Source organism: Nicotiana sylvestris, chromosome 2 (assembly GCF_000393655.2).
Source record: "Nicotiana sylvestris chromosome 2, ASM39365v2, whole genome shotgun sequence".
Taxonomy (NCBI): Eukaryota; Viridiplantae; Streptophyta; class Magnoliopsida; order Solanales; family Solanaceae; genus Nicotiana; species Nicotiana sylvestris.
Window position 1 is genome coordinate 59,567,057 of NC_091058.1, and position 16,261 is coordinate 59,583,317.

Below are 16,261 nucleotides of genomic sequence, written 5' to 3' on the forward strand. Positions count from 1 at the left end.
GACGCCTGACTTCTTTGATTCTTTATCCTCATTCTCCAGGTGGACGCCTGACTTCTTTAATTCTCATCCTCATTCTCCAGGTGGACGCCTGACTTCTTCTTTTCTCATCCTCATTCTCCAGGTGGACGCCTGACTTCTTCTTTTCTTCATCCTCATTCTCCAGGTGGACGCCTGACTTCTTCTTTTCTCATCCTCATTCTCCAGGTGGACGCCTGACTTCTTTAATTCTCATCCTCATTCTCCAGGTGGACGCCTGACTTCTTCTTTTCTCATCCTCATTCTCCAGGTGGACGCCTGACTTCTTTAATTCTCATCCTCATTCTCCAGGTGGACGCCTGACTTCTTCTTTTCTCATCCTCATTCTCCAGGTGGACGCCTGACTTCTTTAATTCTCATCCTCATTCTCCAGGTGGACGCCTGACTTCTTCTTTTCTCATCCTCATTATCCAGGTGGACGCCTGACTTCTTCTTTTCTTCATCCTCATTCTCCAGGTGGACGCCTGACTTCTTTGATTATTCATCCTCATTCTCCAGGTGGACGCCTGACTTCTTTAATTCTCATCCTCATTCTCCAGGTGGACGCCTGACTTCTTCAATTCTCATCCTCATTCTCCAGGTGGACGCCTGACTTCTTTAATTCTCATCCTCATTCTCCAGGTGGACGCCTGACTTCTTTTTCTCATCCTCATTCTCCAGGTGGACGCCTGACTTCTTTATCTTTTCATCCTCATTCTCCAGGTGGACGCCTGACTTCTTTGATTATTCATCCTCATTCTCCAGGTGGACGCCTGACTTCTTTAATTCTCATCCTCATTCTCCAGGTGGACGCCTGTCTTCTTCAATTCTCATCCTCATTCTCCAGGTGGACGTCTGACTTCTTCAATTCTCATCCTCATTCTCCAGGTGGACGCTTGACTTCTTTTTCTCATCCTCATTCTCCAGATGGACGCCTGACTTCTTTAATTCTCATCCTCATTCTCCAGGTGGACGCCTGACTTCTTCTTCTCATCCTCATTCTCTAGGTGGACGCCTGACTTCTTTAATTCTTTATCCTCATTCTTCAGGTGGACGCCTGACTTCTTTTTCTCATCCTCATTCTCTAGGTGGACGCCTGACTTCTTTAATCCTCTACCAGGTATTTCCTGACACAAATATTGTATTTGCCCCTGTTTTAAATCAAAGAAAACTTCGTCAGTTTAAAGCAGGGTGGTTAAATGGGGCATTCTTACCGATGGTGAGGCTTCTCCTCATCTCTCTTTATTGCCTTGGAATGGTTGAAAAGACTGTTTTATCCTTGTAATTGATTCTTGACTATAGGATTCCCCTCTGTATGTTTTCCTTCAAAACCTTTCAACTTTAATCATATGTCCCTTCTGACTTTGTTGATCCACTTTTGATTTCACCTTTCTTACACCCATATCTTTTATCTCCCACCTTTCGTGGTTGTATTTCGTAACCTTGAATCTTGGTAGTATACCTTGACATTCCTTCTTATTTGTTTGGAATAAAACTTATCTCGAAGCTTTAAGAAAAGTAAGATTATTAGTGACGAAATACGCTGATTTCGACAATTATAGAATGAAAATAAAATTCCAAGTTTTGGATGACTGTTGGAGAAAGAATAAAAACTTATCTGATTGGAGTTACCGGCACCAATGATCAGGGTATGCATTTCGGATTAATCAACCCAGTCTTTTAATCAATCTCCTTTCAATTGTCTCATTTTGGTTTTTCCCCAAAATTTCCGTAATCCAACTTCATTTTTCATTTCACAGACCTGTTGGACTTGCAATATCTCAAAGAGTTTTCACTGATAAACCTTCCTCATTTGTTCATTTCTCACTTCCTTTTCGCCTTATGGTGCCTACGAAGGTTTTCACCAATAAGACTCTCTCATTTTACTTTTCTCTCAACTTCCGTCGCCTTATGGTGCCCGTGTGGGTTTTCACCTATAAGACTCTCTCATTTTTACTTTCTTTTCTTGTTTGTACCAGAGTATTATGAACCATCTTCATTTGCTTGTCTCAGCATTTTTCTAAGATTGATCGAAAGGTCTTTTGGTATGGGGTTAGAAATGGAAAAGGTATTAAAAGCTAAACAGTTCTTGGTATGGGTTAAAAATTACAACTCTTGGAATCTTTCTCTTATTTGCAATACAGTTTCTCTGCCCCAGTTTTTGATTGGGGTTGCTTGACATAACTTTTTGTGCACATTATGTATATTGTGCACCCTATGACCGAGCCGTGAGGCGCCTACGTATCCTTCTTTGAGGAATCAGGTCAAACGTAGTTCACTAAATGATAGTGAAATTTTTTTATTTTTTTATTTTTATTGCTTCCAAAAGGGGGTAGGAAAGAAACAAGTATGGCTCAAAGGGGGGAAACAAAGGGTATAGTGTTTGGATAGCAGAATAAATGGCCTTTGTCATTTCCAATCTTCGAAATAATGCTAAATACAAACATTCAAAAATTTTATGCATAATATCTCTTTACCGCGTCAGAATTGATCGCCATATCTATGCATTTGCCTTCAATATCTTTTAAACATAGTGCACCATTCGATAATACTCTGGTCACAATGAATGGTCCTTGCCAATTAGGGGCAAATTTGCCTTTTGCCTCGACCTGATGTGGAAGAATACGTTTCAGCACATGCTGACCTACTTCAAACTTCCGGGGACGCACCTTTTTGTTGTATGCTCTTTCTATTCTTCTTTGATATAATTGACCATGGCATACTGCGGTCAATCGTTTTTCATCAATCAAGTTTAACTGTTCTAGACGGGTTTTGACCCATTCATCATCATCAATCTTTGCTTCGGCGATGATCCGAAGGGAAGGAATCTCAACTTCTGCAGGAATTACTGCTTCAGTGCCATATACCAACAAATAAGGAGTTGCTCCTACTGAAGTGCGAACAGTAGTGCGGTATCCCAATAATGCAAATGGTAATTTTTCATGCCATTGTTTTGAACCTTCTATCATTTTCCGAAGTATCTTCTTTATGTTTTTGTTGGCTGCTTCTACTGCTCCATTCGCCTTGGGCCGATATGGGGTAGAGTTACGATGTGTAATCTTAAACTGTTGACATACTTCCTTCATTAAGTTGCTGTTAAGATTAGCACCGTTATCTGTGATGATCACCTTCGGGATTCCGAATCGACATATGATATTTGAGTGGACAAAATCGACCACAGCTTTCTTGGTCACTGATTTGAATGTCTTGGCCTCAACCCATTTGGTAAAATAATCAATAGCTACCAGAATGAACCTGTGCCCATTGGATGCTGCCGGCTCAATTGGTCCAATCACATCCATGCCCCAGGCAACGAAGGGCCATGGTGCCGACATTGTGTGCAACTCGGATGGTGGAGAATGAATCAAATCTCCGTGTATTTGGCATTGATGACACTTGCGCACAAAACTGATACAATCTCGCTCCATGGTAAGCCAATAGTAACCGGCTCGGAGGATTTTCTTTGCCAATACATATCCACTCATGTGGGGTCCGCAAACTCCTGAATGTACTTCAGACATGACAGCTGCAGCTTGTCTGGCATCTATGCATCTTAATAATCCAAGATCTGGTGTTCTTTTATACAAAACTCCTCCGCTTAAGAAGAATCCATTTGCCAATCGCCTAATGGTCCTCTTTTGATCTCCTGTGGCTTGTGCAGGATATATCCCCATCCTGATATACTCCTTGATGTCGTGGAACCATGGTTCTCCATCAAATTCTTCTTCAACCATATTGCAATAAGCGTGCTGATTCGTGGACTTGAATATGTATCGGATCTACATAAGCTTTGTCCGGATGGTGCAACATTGATGCCAGGGTAGCCAATGCATCAGCAACCTCATTATGGATTCTTGGAATATGTTGGAATTCCACTGATTGAAACCGCTGACAAAGATCATGTAGACATTGTCGGTATGGTATGAGCTTCAAGTCTCGGGTTTCCCATTCTCCTTGAATTTGATGTACCAAAAGATCCGAATCTCCCATGACTAAGATTTCTCGGATACCCATGTCTGCGGCTAGCCTTAACCCCAAAATACAAGCTTCATATTCAGCCATATTATTGGTGCAATAAAATCGCAATTGAGCCGTAACAGGATAGTGATGCCCTGTTTCAGAAATGATTACAGCTCCTATTCCGACTCCTTTCATGTTGGCGGCTCCATCAAAGAAAAGTTTCCAGCCAGGCTTTTCAATTTGCTTCACCTCGTCGATATGCATTGTTTCTTCATCAGGAAAATAAGTTTTCAACGGCTCATATTCCTCATCGACCGGGTTTTCGGCTAAATGATCGGCCAGTGCTTGAGCCTTCATTGCAGTTCGAGTCACATAGATGATGTCGAATTCTGTGAGTAATATCTGCCACTTTGCCAGTCTTCCCGTTGGCATAGGCTTTTGAAAAATGTATTTCAATGGATCCAACCGAGAAATGAGGTAAGTAGTGTAGGATGACAAATAGTGTTTCAATTTTTGAGCTACCCATGTTAGGGCGCAACATGTCTTTTCCAGATGAGTATACTTAACCTCATAAGCTGTGAACTTCTTGCTAAGGTAATAGATGGCCTGTTCTTTTCTGCCAGTGAGGTCATGTTGCCCCAATACACAACCAAATGAATTTTCCAAAACCGTTAAGTAAAGAATCAAAGGTCTTCCTGGCTCTGGCGGGACCAACACGGGTGGGTTCGACAAGTACCCTTTTATCTTATCGAACGCTTCTTGACACTCATCGGTCCATTTGACCGCAGCATCCTTTTTCAACAATTTGAAAATTGGCTCACAAGTTGTTGTGAGCTGAGCAATAAACCTGCTGATATAATTCAACCTTCCCAACAAACTCATTACTTCAGTTTTGTTCCTGGGAGGTGGCAATTCTTGGATGGCTTTGATTTTTGATGGGTCTAGCTCGATACCTCGTCGACTGACTATGAATCCCAGCAATTTTCCAGATGGAACTCCAAATGCACACTTGGCAGGGTTAAGCTTGAGGTTGTACCTGTGAAGTCTTAAGAAGAACTTCCTCAAATCCCCAACGTGGTTGGCCTGATGCTTTGATTTTATGATCACATCGTCCACGTATACCTCAATCTCCTTGTGTATCATATCATGAAACACTGTGGTCATTGCTCTCATATAGGTTGCTCCGGCGTTCTTTAAACCGAATGGCATTACCCGGTAGCAATAAGTTCCCCATGGTGTGATGAATGCCGTCTTTTCTGCATCTTCTTCATCCATTAGAATTTGATGATACCCGGCATAACAATCCACAAAAGACCCTATATCATGCTTGGCACAATTGTCGATTAAAATATGGATATTGGGTAATGGGAAATTATCCTTTGGACTTGCTTTGTTGAGATTGCGATAGTCGACGCATACTCTAATTTTGCCGTCTTTCTTTGGTACAGGAACGATATTAGCCAACCAAACAGGATATCGAGTGACTCGAATGACCTTTGCTTCCAATTGTTTGGTGATTTCTTCCTTAATTCTCACACTCATGTCAGGCTTGAATTTTCTCAGCCTCTGCTTGACAGGAGGCACCGTTGGATCGGTGGGCAATTTGTGAACCACTAAATCAGTGCTCAGGCCCGGCATGTCGTCATACGACCATGCAAAAACATCTTTGAATTCTATGAGTGCTTTAATTAACTCCTCTCGGATCTTTGGTTCCAGATGGACACTTATTTTAGTTTCTCGGATATTACTCGTGTCCCCTATATTGATGTCCTCGGTATCACTCAAGTTAGGTTTGATTTTTTCCTCAAAGTGAATTAACTCTTTACTAATCTCTTCAAAAACCTCATCTTCATCATATTCTGATTCATAATCACAATATATTTCTTGAATTAATATTTCGGAACCAGATTGATTTTTAAGACTGGGCTGAGGATTCCTCATGCATGCCATATCACTAGAGCCAGCGTAAAAGGAACTGTACAGGAAAGAAGAAAAAGAAAAGAAAGCTATTAGGAATGATAATAAAAAGGAAACTGCTTTTTATTGGATGATGAAAGATAACAAGGTTTGCACACTTCAAACAAACTGTAAGATAAGCTTTGGGATTACAACCCTGAAGTAACCCAAACAAACTGAAAGAAAATCAAAATAAACTACCAAGACTCCTTTCGAATTGGGAGAGGAGTGGCTTTCCAATTATTGAGCTTTGTTTCTGGCCCAACGAATTGAACTTCTGCGTTGCTACACCCTTCTCCGCTTTCCAACATATTCACATCACTAAACAATTTCTCGAACCTTTCAATTAATTCCTTCTCAGGATTGACCCGGGATTTAGGAATTGTTGTTATCGGGCGATTTTTAGCACCGGTCTTGACAAAAGACTTTGACAGATGTGGGACTGGTTTTGGAAGAACCCATGCTTGGTGTTTCAGCTTCCTAGCCCTTATCACGTCATTGGCAGTGGGTATGAACCCCAAACCGAATGTTCCCCAGTTCTCGGGGAGAGATACTGGTTGTATAATTCCTTGCAAAGATAAACCCAGACCTTTGCCGGGGTTTAAAGAATTCGAGCTTAAAATAACTGCAATAATTGGCTTTATTTACTATATGATTTTCAACTGTTTATATGCTTAACATGCTAAATGTTTTTTTTTACTGCTTTAATATTATTTGAATTGTGAATATATACAACTGCTATGAAACCCCTTTCTTTCTGAGTCTTCTGAATTTATGGTGTACACGTGCGCGTGACCCACCTTTCTGTTAAAGTCATACCAAATAAGACGGAGTTGGGACAAGTAACTAGGCCGGGCAGACTTTCGTGCTCCCGGTACGTTGCCCCCGCTTCGGCTCAAACTGTCCGTTTGGGTAAGCCAGGTTTAGAACAATCAACCTAAGGTTTTACACTTAGAATAACTCAGCCATGTACCGGATCCCTAGTAGGAACGAATATTTGCATCATATGCATTTGGCCTTGGAGACTCAACACAGGGGTTGGGTCTGTCTAGGACAGGTGAACCCAAAATAAAAAGACCATCATGATGCATCCTACTTGTTACTTGTGCATTCATTTGCCTCGAACATGCTTGTTGACCAGCTTAAATAAAATCATGGTAAGAAGAAAGGAATAAAATGGGTTGTTTTAAAAATTTCGAAAAAAAATATAGTTTTAAATTTTGAAATAAAGGTATTTAATAAATAAATAAAAAATTCGAAAATGATTTTTTTAGTATAAATTTTCAAAATGAATTTTGACTTTATCAAAATTAAATTTCAGATACAAAATGAGCACCACACAAAGCCCCTCATCCACAAGTACGGAAGAATTTCTATGTCAGCTTCAAATGTGGTGGTATGATTTAGGCGAAGACGGTCAAAAATGGGTCGTCAAGCATTTGGGAAATCTCACGGACATTATGAAAGTTAAACCCCGTGATGATCTGATTGCGGCGTTAGTAACTTTCTGGGATCCTGTTCACAATGTTTTTCGTTTCTCTGACTTCGAGCTTACTCCTACATTAGAGGAGATAGCTGGCTATGTTGGTTTTGACGGAAGTTTAAGAAATCAAAGCTTGATATTCACAAAGGCTCCTTCAATACATCGATTCTTCGGTCTTCTGAACATCAGCAGTCAAATCAGGAAAAGCAATGTCATCAATGGATGTTGTTCCTTCAATTTTTTGTATTCCAGGTTTGGAAAGTCAGATGGGTTCGAAATTCATGAGAAAGGCCTTACTAATAAGCAAAACAAAGACACTTGGCAGATGCACCGTCGATTTGCTTTCATGGTGGCTTTTCTAGGAGTCATGGTCTTCCCAAATAAAGAGCGAACAATTGATATTCGCACCGCAAAAGTTGTGCAAATCCTCACCACTAAAGAAAATCACACCCTTGTCCCCATCATTCTATCAGATATTTATCGTGTAACTCGATTCAAAGAAGGGTCCTTAATCACAATAAGTAAAAGCGGTAGAAAAATCACGTAACAAAAATGTATTTAATAAAATCAAGATAATTAAGCCAATAATAAAAACAGTTAAGCGACCGTGCTAGAACCACGGAATTCGGAAATGCCTAACACCTTCTTCCGGATTAACAGAATTCCTTACTCAGGATTTCTGGTTCGCAGAATAATAAACAGAGTCATATTCTCCTCGATTCAGGGATTAAAATTGGTGACTTGGGACGCCTTAAAATTCCCAGGTGGCGACTCTGAAATAATTAAATAAATCCCGTTTCGACTGTCCTTCAATTGGAGAAAACTCCCCACGCGTCCCGCGGGCGCGGTAAAAAGGAGGTGCGACAGCAAGCAGGCTGACAGTTGCCGTAAAAGGAGTAGTAAAACATTAAGTAAGCAATCGAGTCTAGGTATAGAAATATTCTAATTTCGGAAAGGATTCAGTAAGGCAAAACAGGAAAAGAAATCAATGAACCTTAACAGGCGAGTGAAATCAAAATTTCACAAAAGAAAAGTTTGAAATCAGTCACAAGTTTGAAGATCAATCAAAGAAGGAAACTCAGCATATAAATAGAGTTCACAAACACTATACATGCGAGGTTAGGCCTATTGGAAAAAGGAAATAGCATGCAATAGAAGCACAAAATTCAGTAGATGGCAACATTCGAAGCATGATAGTCCAGTAGGTCAAGTCATATTGAATCAGTAGTGAAGAAAACATAAAATATCAAAATCATGTGAAGATCTCATAGTAGCAGGTGAGGAAAACCCTTTTTGAAAAAATTAGGGTTTCGAGCATAATCGAGTTTTAGAGATAATAGAAACCCAGAATCAGAAGAATCACACAAAGGAATAAGAGAACTTCAAATCGAGTCATGTACTTAAATGAACAGTCTCAGGCCCAAAGCCATAGGGTTTTCAACAATAGTGAAGTTTTAAAAGAGGATAAACAAACAAATTAGACAAAACCTCAAGCAAACAAGCATTAGTCTAATAAAAAGTCAAAAGAAATTAGGGTTTTTAACAAGCTAACTCAGGTAGAAGAACGATATGAGCAAACAGAGCAAAACATGTCAAAAATCAAAGAAAAGTTTTGAAATAACTTAACAAGAACCCTAATCAGAAAAGATAAGGAGTTCTGAAAGCAAAGTTTTAAAAGAAACTTCAAGAAAAGTGCTTATAAGTTCAAAGCAAATATAGATCTGAAGCAGATCTGAAAGAAATCGGAAGAACCTTAGAGATTAGGGTTTCAGAAGAAACCCAAGTGATGAGAAAGGCCTCGAAAGTCATCGATCTAAGCATGAGAGTCAAAGGCTTGACTCGAATGGCCAGGGTTGGCCGGAGAACAGTCATCGAGCAAATACTGGACCAAGCCCCTTCAGGATCTGGTCATGAGACCACAGAAACAAACATGTAGAAGCCATGGGAGGTCGATACAGGTCTCTGATGACCTTGGAAGGCCATGAATTAGGGCGGATTAGGGTGGCATAGGCTAGTGTTTGAGGGTGTTGTAGATAGGATGTGAGAGAGGAGGGGGATTCAGAGGCGGCGTATGGTGGAAAATGGTAGGGTTTAGGGGGTCGTTTGGGATTAATTACGGTAAGGGGTCTGGTGGTCGTTGATCATTTTGATCAACGGCCTGGATTGAATGGGTAAGTGGGGAGGTTTAACGGGATAGGGTTTAGGTCGGTTCAGATTGTAATTGGGTCGGGGTAATTGGGCTTCAAATTGGGTTCAATTGGTGTTCAAAATCAGGCTATAATTGAAATAAAATGGGGCTAACATTTAAATAGCCAATTTTTCCCATTTGATTTATAAAACAAAATAATAAAATAATTTCTGTAAATAAATTAAAGGTTCTAAAATGATTTATAGTACAAAATTATCAAATTAAAAATGTTGGACTTAATTTTTATAGATATAAACACAATTAAATCTAAAAGAGACTAATATTGCAATTATATGCAATTTAGCTTTAAAATACTAAATAAATTTATAAAAATATGCAAAAATATCTTAGCTATATTTTATGTGAGAATCCAATAAATAAATTACCAAAATGATAACTTTGGAAATTATTATTGGGTTTATATGAATAAAATAGGGGAACAAATTGGTTAAAAAGAATCTTTTAAAAATTAGAAAAAAATGATAAAACATTTGAACATACTTATACATACATATATATGCTATTTTGAAAGTATTTTGCATACAAAAAATTTATAGAGAAAAACTAGGTATCAACAGATCTGGCTACCATCAGTTGAGGATTAGGGCATCTGATGTCCCTAAGACAACCTTTTGCACTCGGTACAGGCATTATGAGTTCTTAGTAATGTCATTCGGGTTGACGAATGTCCCAGCAGCTTTTATGGATCTGATGAACCGAGTGCTCAGGCCTTACTTGGATTCGTTCGTGATAGTCTTCATTGATGATATTTTGATATATTCCCGCAGTTGGGAGGAGCACGATCAGCATCTTAGAGTGGTTCTTCAGACTTTGAGGGATAGCCAGTTGTATGCTAAATTTTTGAAGTGTGAGTTCTGGTTGAGTTCAGTTGCATTTCTAGGTCATGTAGTATCGGCGGAGGGTATTCAGGTTGATCCGAAGAAGATTGAGGCAGTCAAGAACTAGCCTAGACCAGCATCAGCTATAGAGATTCGGAGTTTCTTGGGATTTGCAGGCTACTATCGTCGGTTCGTGGAGGGGTTCTCATCTATCGCATCCCCGATGACCAAGTTGACCTAGAAGGGTGCCCATTTCAGATGGTCGTACGAGTGTAAGGCGAGCTTTTAGAAGCTCAAGACAGCTCTGACTACAACACCGGTGTTGGTTTTTCCCACAGGTTTAGGGCCTTATACAGTTTATTATGATGCGTCTCGTATTGGGCTTGGTGCAGTATTGATGCAGGATGGCAAGGTCAGTGCCTATGCTTCGCGACAGTTGAAGATTCATGATAAGAACTATCCGGTTCATGATTTGGAGTTGGCAGCCATTGTTCACGTATTGAAGACTTGGAGGTATTATCTTTATGGCGTGGCATGTGAGGTGTTCACGGATCACAAGAGTCTTCAGTATTTGTTCAAGCAAAAGGAGTTGAATTTGAGGCAGAGGAGGTGGTTGGAGTTGTTTAAAGACTATGATATCACCATCTTATATCATCCGGGAAAGGCCAATGTGGTGGCCGATGCTTTGAGAAAGAAGTCAGTTAGTATGGGCAGTCTTGCTTATATTCCGGTCAGTGAGAGACCGCTTGCTTTGGATGTTCAAGCTTTGGCCAATCAGTTCATGAGGTTGGATGTTTCTGAGCCCAGCCGCATGTTAGCTTGCACAGTCGCTCGTTATTCGTTATTGAAGCGTATCTATGAGAAGCAGTATGATGATCCCCATTTGTGTGTCCTTAGAGACACGATGCAGCACAGAAGTTCCAAGCAGGTTACCTTAGGTGATGATGGAGTTCTGAGATTGTAGGGTCAAGTTTGTGTGCCTAATGTGGATGGTCTTCGAGAGTTGATTTTAGAGGAGGCCCACAGCTCCCGGTAATCTATTCATTCGGGCGCCGCGAAAATGTATCAGGATTTGCGGTAGCATTATTGGTGGCGGAGAATGAAGAATGATATAGTTGCATATGTGGCTCGGTGTCTGAATTGTCGGCAGGTTAAGTATGAGCATCAGAGGCCTGGTGGTTTGTTCTAGAAGATTGAAATTCCTGAGTGGAAGTGGGAGCGTATCACTATAGACTTCGTTGTTGGACTCCCAAAGACTCAGAGGAAGTTCAATGCAGTGTGGGTTATTGTTGATAGGCTGACAAAGTCAGTGCATTTCATTCCTGTGGCGGTCTCCTATTCTTCTGAGAGGTTAGCTGAGATCTATATCCGAGAGGTTGTTCGTCTTCATGGTGTGCCCGAGTCTATCATTTCGGATCGAGGTACGCAGTTTACCTCCCATTTCAGGAGAGTAGTTCAGCGAGGATTGGGAATACGGGTTGAGTTGAGCATAGCGTTTCATCCTCAGACGGACGGGTAATCCGAGCGGACTATTCAAATTTTGGAGGATATGCTCCGAGCTTGTGTCATTGACTTTGGAGGCTCGTGGGATCAGTTTTGCCTTTAACAAAGTTTGCCTACAACAACAGCTACCAGTCGAGCATCCAGATGGCTCCTTATGAGGCTTTATATGGTAAGCGATGTCGTTCTCCGGTTGGATGGTTTGAGTCGGGATAGGCTCGGTTATTAGGTACGGATCTGGTTCAGGATGCCTTTAGACAAGGTCAGAATTATTCAGGATAGGCTTCGTACAGCTCAGTCCAGGCAAAAAGGTTATGCAGACCATAAGGTTCGAGATTTGGCTTTCATGGTCGGTGAGCGGGTATTGCTTCAAGCATCGCCTATGAAGGGCGTGATAAGATTTGGGAAGAAGGGCAAGCTTAGCCCTAGGTTCATTGGTCCGTTTGAGATTCTTGATCGAGTAGAAGAGGTGGCTTATAGACTTGCATTGCCGCCGAGCTTATCAGTCCTGCATCCAGTGTTTCATGTGTCCATGCTTCGGAAGTATCACGGCGATCCATCCCACGTGTTAGATTTCAGCACTGACCAGTTGGACAAGGACTTGACTTATGAGGAGGAGCCGGTAGCTATTCTAGACCGGCAGGTTCGTCAGTTGAGATCAAAGAGTTTCCCTTCTTTTCAAGTCTAGTGGAGAGATCAACCTGATAAGGCATCGACCTGGGAGTCCGAGTCCAATATGCGGAGCCGTTATCCCCATCTTTTCCCCGACTCAGGTACTTCCTTCTTCTGTCCGTTCGAGGACGAACATTTGTTTAAGAGGTGGAGAATGTGGTCATCACTTGTTTTAAAAATAAAATTCTATATTTCGAGGCTTTAAAAACCTCTTTTAGCATTATCTCTATTTGCGTGCGCAGTCCGAGCGCGTGGCCAAAAAGCTTATATCTGAAAATCTGTGAAAAATGATAAGTTTTGACGATAAAATGAATTAATTTGACTTCGATCAACGTTTTGGATAAATGGACCAAGACCCACGATTTGATGGTCCCAGAGGGTCCGTAGGAAAATATGGGACATAGGCGTATGCCCGGAATCGAATTCCGAGGTCCCAAGCCCGAGAAATGAATTTTTTAAAGAAAATTATTTTCTGAAATTGTTTAAAGAAATTGGAAATGAATTTTTACTAGAACATGTTGGTATCGGGCCCGTATTTTGGTTTCGGTGCCCATTACAGGTCTTATATGTGATTTAAGACGATACTGTGAAGTTTGGTAAGAAACGAATGTCATTTGACGTGATTCGGACCTTAAATGCAAAATTTGAAGTTTTAAGAAGTTTTGAAATAATTTATTGATTTTGAGGTTTAATTCGATGTTTATGATGTTATTTTGGCAATTGGATCGCACGGATAAGTTCGTATGATGTTATTGAGTTAGTACGTATGTTTGGTTTGGAGCCCCAAGGGCTCGGGTGAGTTTCGGATGGGTTACGGAAGGTTTAGGACTTGTGAAAAAATTGTAGAAACAGTTGTTTCAGTGCACAAACCTTATGTGTTTCGCGATCGCGAAGCCCTTCACACGATCGCGAAAGGGAAAATGGGCAGGGGTGGATTTTGTTCAATGCGAACGCGAGAAAAGGATTGCGAATGCGGAGAACTGGGGGTTGCTCTACGCGAACGCGACCCACGTCCCGCGAACGCGTAGCGTAAATGGGGGCTGGTTTGGGAAGTGAGTGTTCCTCTACGCGAACGCGTTCATAGGCCCGCAAACGCGAAGGTCAGGGGGGGCCAACCCTTCGCGAACGTGTAAGAGGACTCGCGATCGCATAAGCCTGAGGAAGGTTGCTCTTCGCAAACGCGGCAGACCCATCGCGAATGCGATGAAGGTCTGCCCAGTGATTTTAAAACAGAACCAAAAACGGGATTTAGCCAAAATTTCATAACTTCTTCTCTTCAACTCCAAACTGGGTGATTTTTTATAGGGGATTTCACCACCAACTCATAGGTATGTAATCTTAGACTCATTTTCTTCAATTTCCATTAATACCCATTAGATTTCTAGGCCTAAATCATGTGATTAAGGGTAGAAATTAGGGGTTTGGGTAGAGTTAAGGCTTTTTGATTATTTGGGAATTTGACCTCGTTTTGGGGTCGGATTTCAAAATAAATTATATATTCGGGCTCGTAGGTGAATGGGTGATCGGGTTTTGGTCCGAACCTCGTGTTTTGACCAAGTAGGCCCGGGGTCGACTTTTGACATTTTGGGAAGAATGATGGAAAAGCTATAATTAAGCATTGAAATTGGATTGTTTAGCATTTATTGATGTTATTAAGTTGATTATGTCTAGATACAATTGATTTGGAGCCGAATTCAAAAGTAAAGGTGGTGTTTGAGGTTTGAGTTGGTCGTGGAAGTTCGAGGTAAGTGTTTGGTCTAACCTTGGCTTGAGGAATTAGGAGTGTGTCCTATTTGCTATTTGTTTCTTGTTGAGCACGATGTATAGGCATGGTGACGAGTATCTATACGTTGGTGTCGAGCATGACCGTGGGTCTTATATTGTGATTTTCATGACTTCGTTGTATTATTCATGCCTTGGTGAAGATTTCGAATTGTTGTGTAAAGTTTTGGAAAGAATTGTGACCTATGAACATTGAGGAGCGCTGGCTCCGGTTGTATAACGAATTGTGAAAGTATAAGTGATAATTGAAACTCTAGAGCATTGGCTCGAGTTGTGAAGTAAATTGTAAAGTAAACGTGAGAAAGAGAAGAGATCATTATGTTGCCCCCTTGCCAGGTTGTTGTTGAGTTGTGGTTCCCTTGCATTATGTTCTAAATTGATATTCCAGATGCTTAGGTTAATGATTCTTTGTATTGAGTAAGGATTATGGTTATAGCTGATGTAGTTAGGTGTTGTAACAAGTTTGGTTATAGCTGAGGTAGTTATACGTTGTAACAAGTAATTACTTATGTTGTCGAATCCCTTGCCGGGATAGTGTAGACCTTATTGATCCCTTATCGGGACTCTTGTTATGTTCGTTGTTGATATTATATGTGGATAGGGTTGCACACCGCAACAATATTATATGTGGATCGAGTTGCACGCCGCAACAATATTATATGTGGATCGGGTTGCACGCCGCAACAATATTATATGTGGATTGGGTTGCACGCCGTAACAATATTATATGTGGGTCGGGTTGCACGCCGCAATAATGATATATGTGGATCGGGTTGCACGCCGCAACAATGATAAATGATTGGATCGGGTTGTATGCCGCAATAATGTTGATATATATTGGGATCGGGTTGCGCGCCACAACAATTATTGATACAAGTGTGTTTATTTTGGATACTAGTTTCTTCTGTTCGATGTGAATCCTAAGCTGCCCTTATACTGTTACTCTGGAATTACTATTAATACTGGTATACCCCCGCAGCATGTTTCCCCCTCCCATCTTTACTTGATTATTCATGCTTTACTTTCCGTTGTATATTATATAACTACACAGGTTTATTTGGTAGTCTGGTCCTAGCCTCGTCACTACTTCGCCGAGGTTAGGCTAGGCACTTACCAGCACATGGAGTCGGTTGTGCTGATACTACACTCTGCACTCCTTTGTGCAGGCCCCGGTATTGTAGACTTCGGACCGCAGTGAGATTGTTGATTCTTGTTCATCAGGTGACTCAAGGTAGCCCTGCAGGCGTCCGCAGGCCCTGGCGTCTCCCTCTATCCCTATTTCCTGTTTCATTTCCCTTTTATTCATAAAAAGTGTACTGTTATTTCTTCAGACTTTGTATGTAGCAAATCTTAGACCGTTTATGACACTGTGACATTAGGTTTTGGGTGGTTAAGGCTTAAGTATTTGTAATAGATACAGATTTCATATATTTTATTGTTGTCTTCCACTTAAATTTGGATTTCCGCAGTTATCACGTTATCGCTTTATCTATATTATATTAAAAGAAGGGTAGTATGCATTGTGGTTAAACCAAGTGGCAAGCTAAAAAGAAGCCACTTGACAATTTAAAGACAACATTAATAATTAAAAATTATAAATGGAAACATAATTAATGGAAGTAGTTGAATTAATCTTATATATAATCTAAATAGATCTTAGACAAATCTAATCTATATATCTATATTTATATTTATATGTATATTAGTATCTATATCTATATTTATATTTATATTTTATATCTATATATTGATCCACTCATAGATTTTCTTATATATTAACTAGAAATATGGAGGTGAAAATTTAATTAAAAAGCTATAATAGAAACAAAATAAAAAATATAAAAAGACGTAAATGGAAATAACATA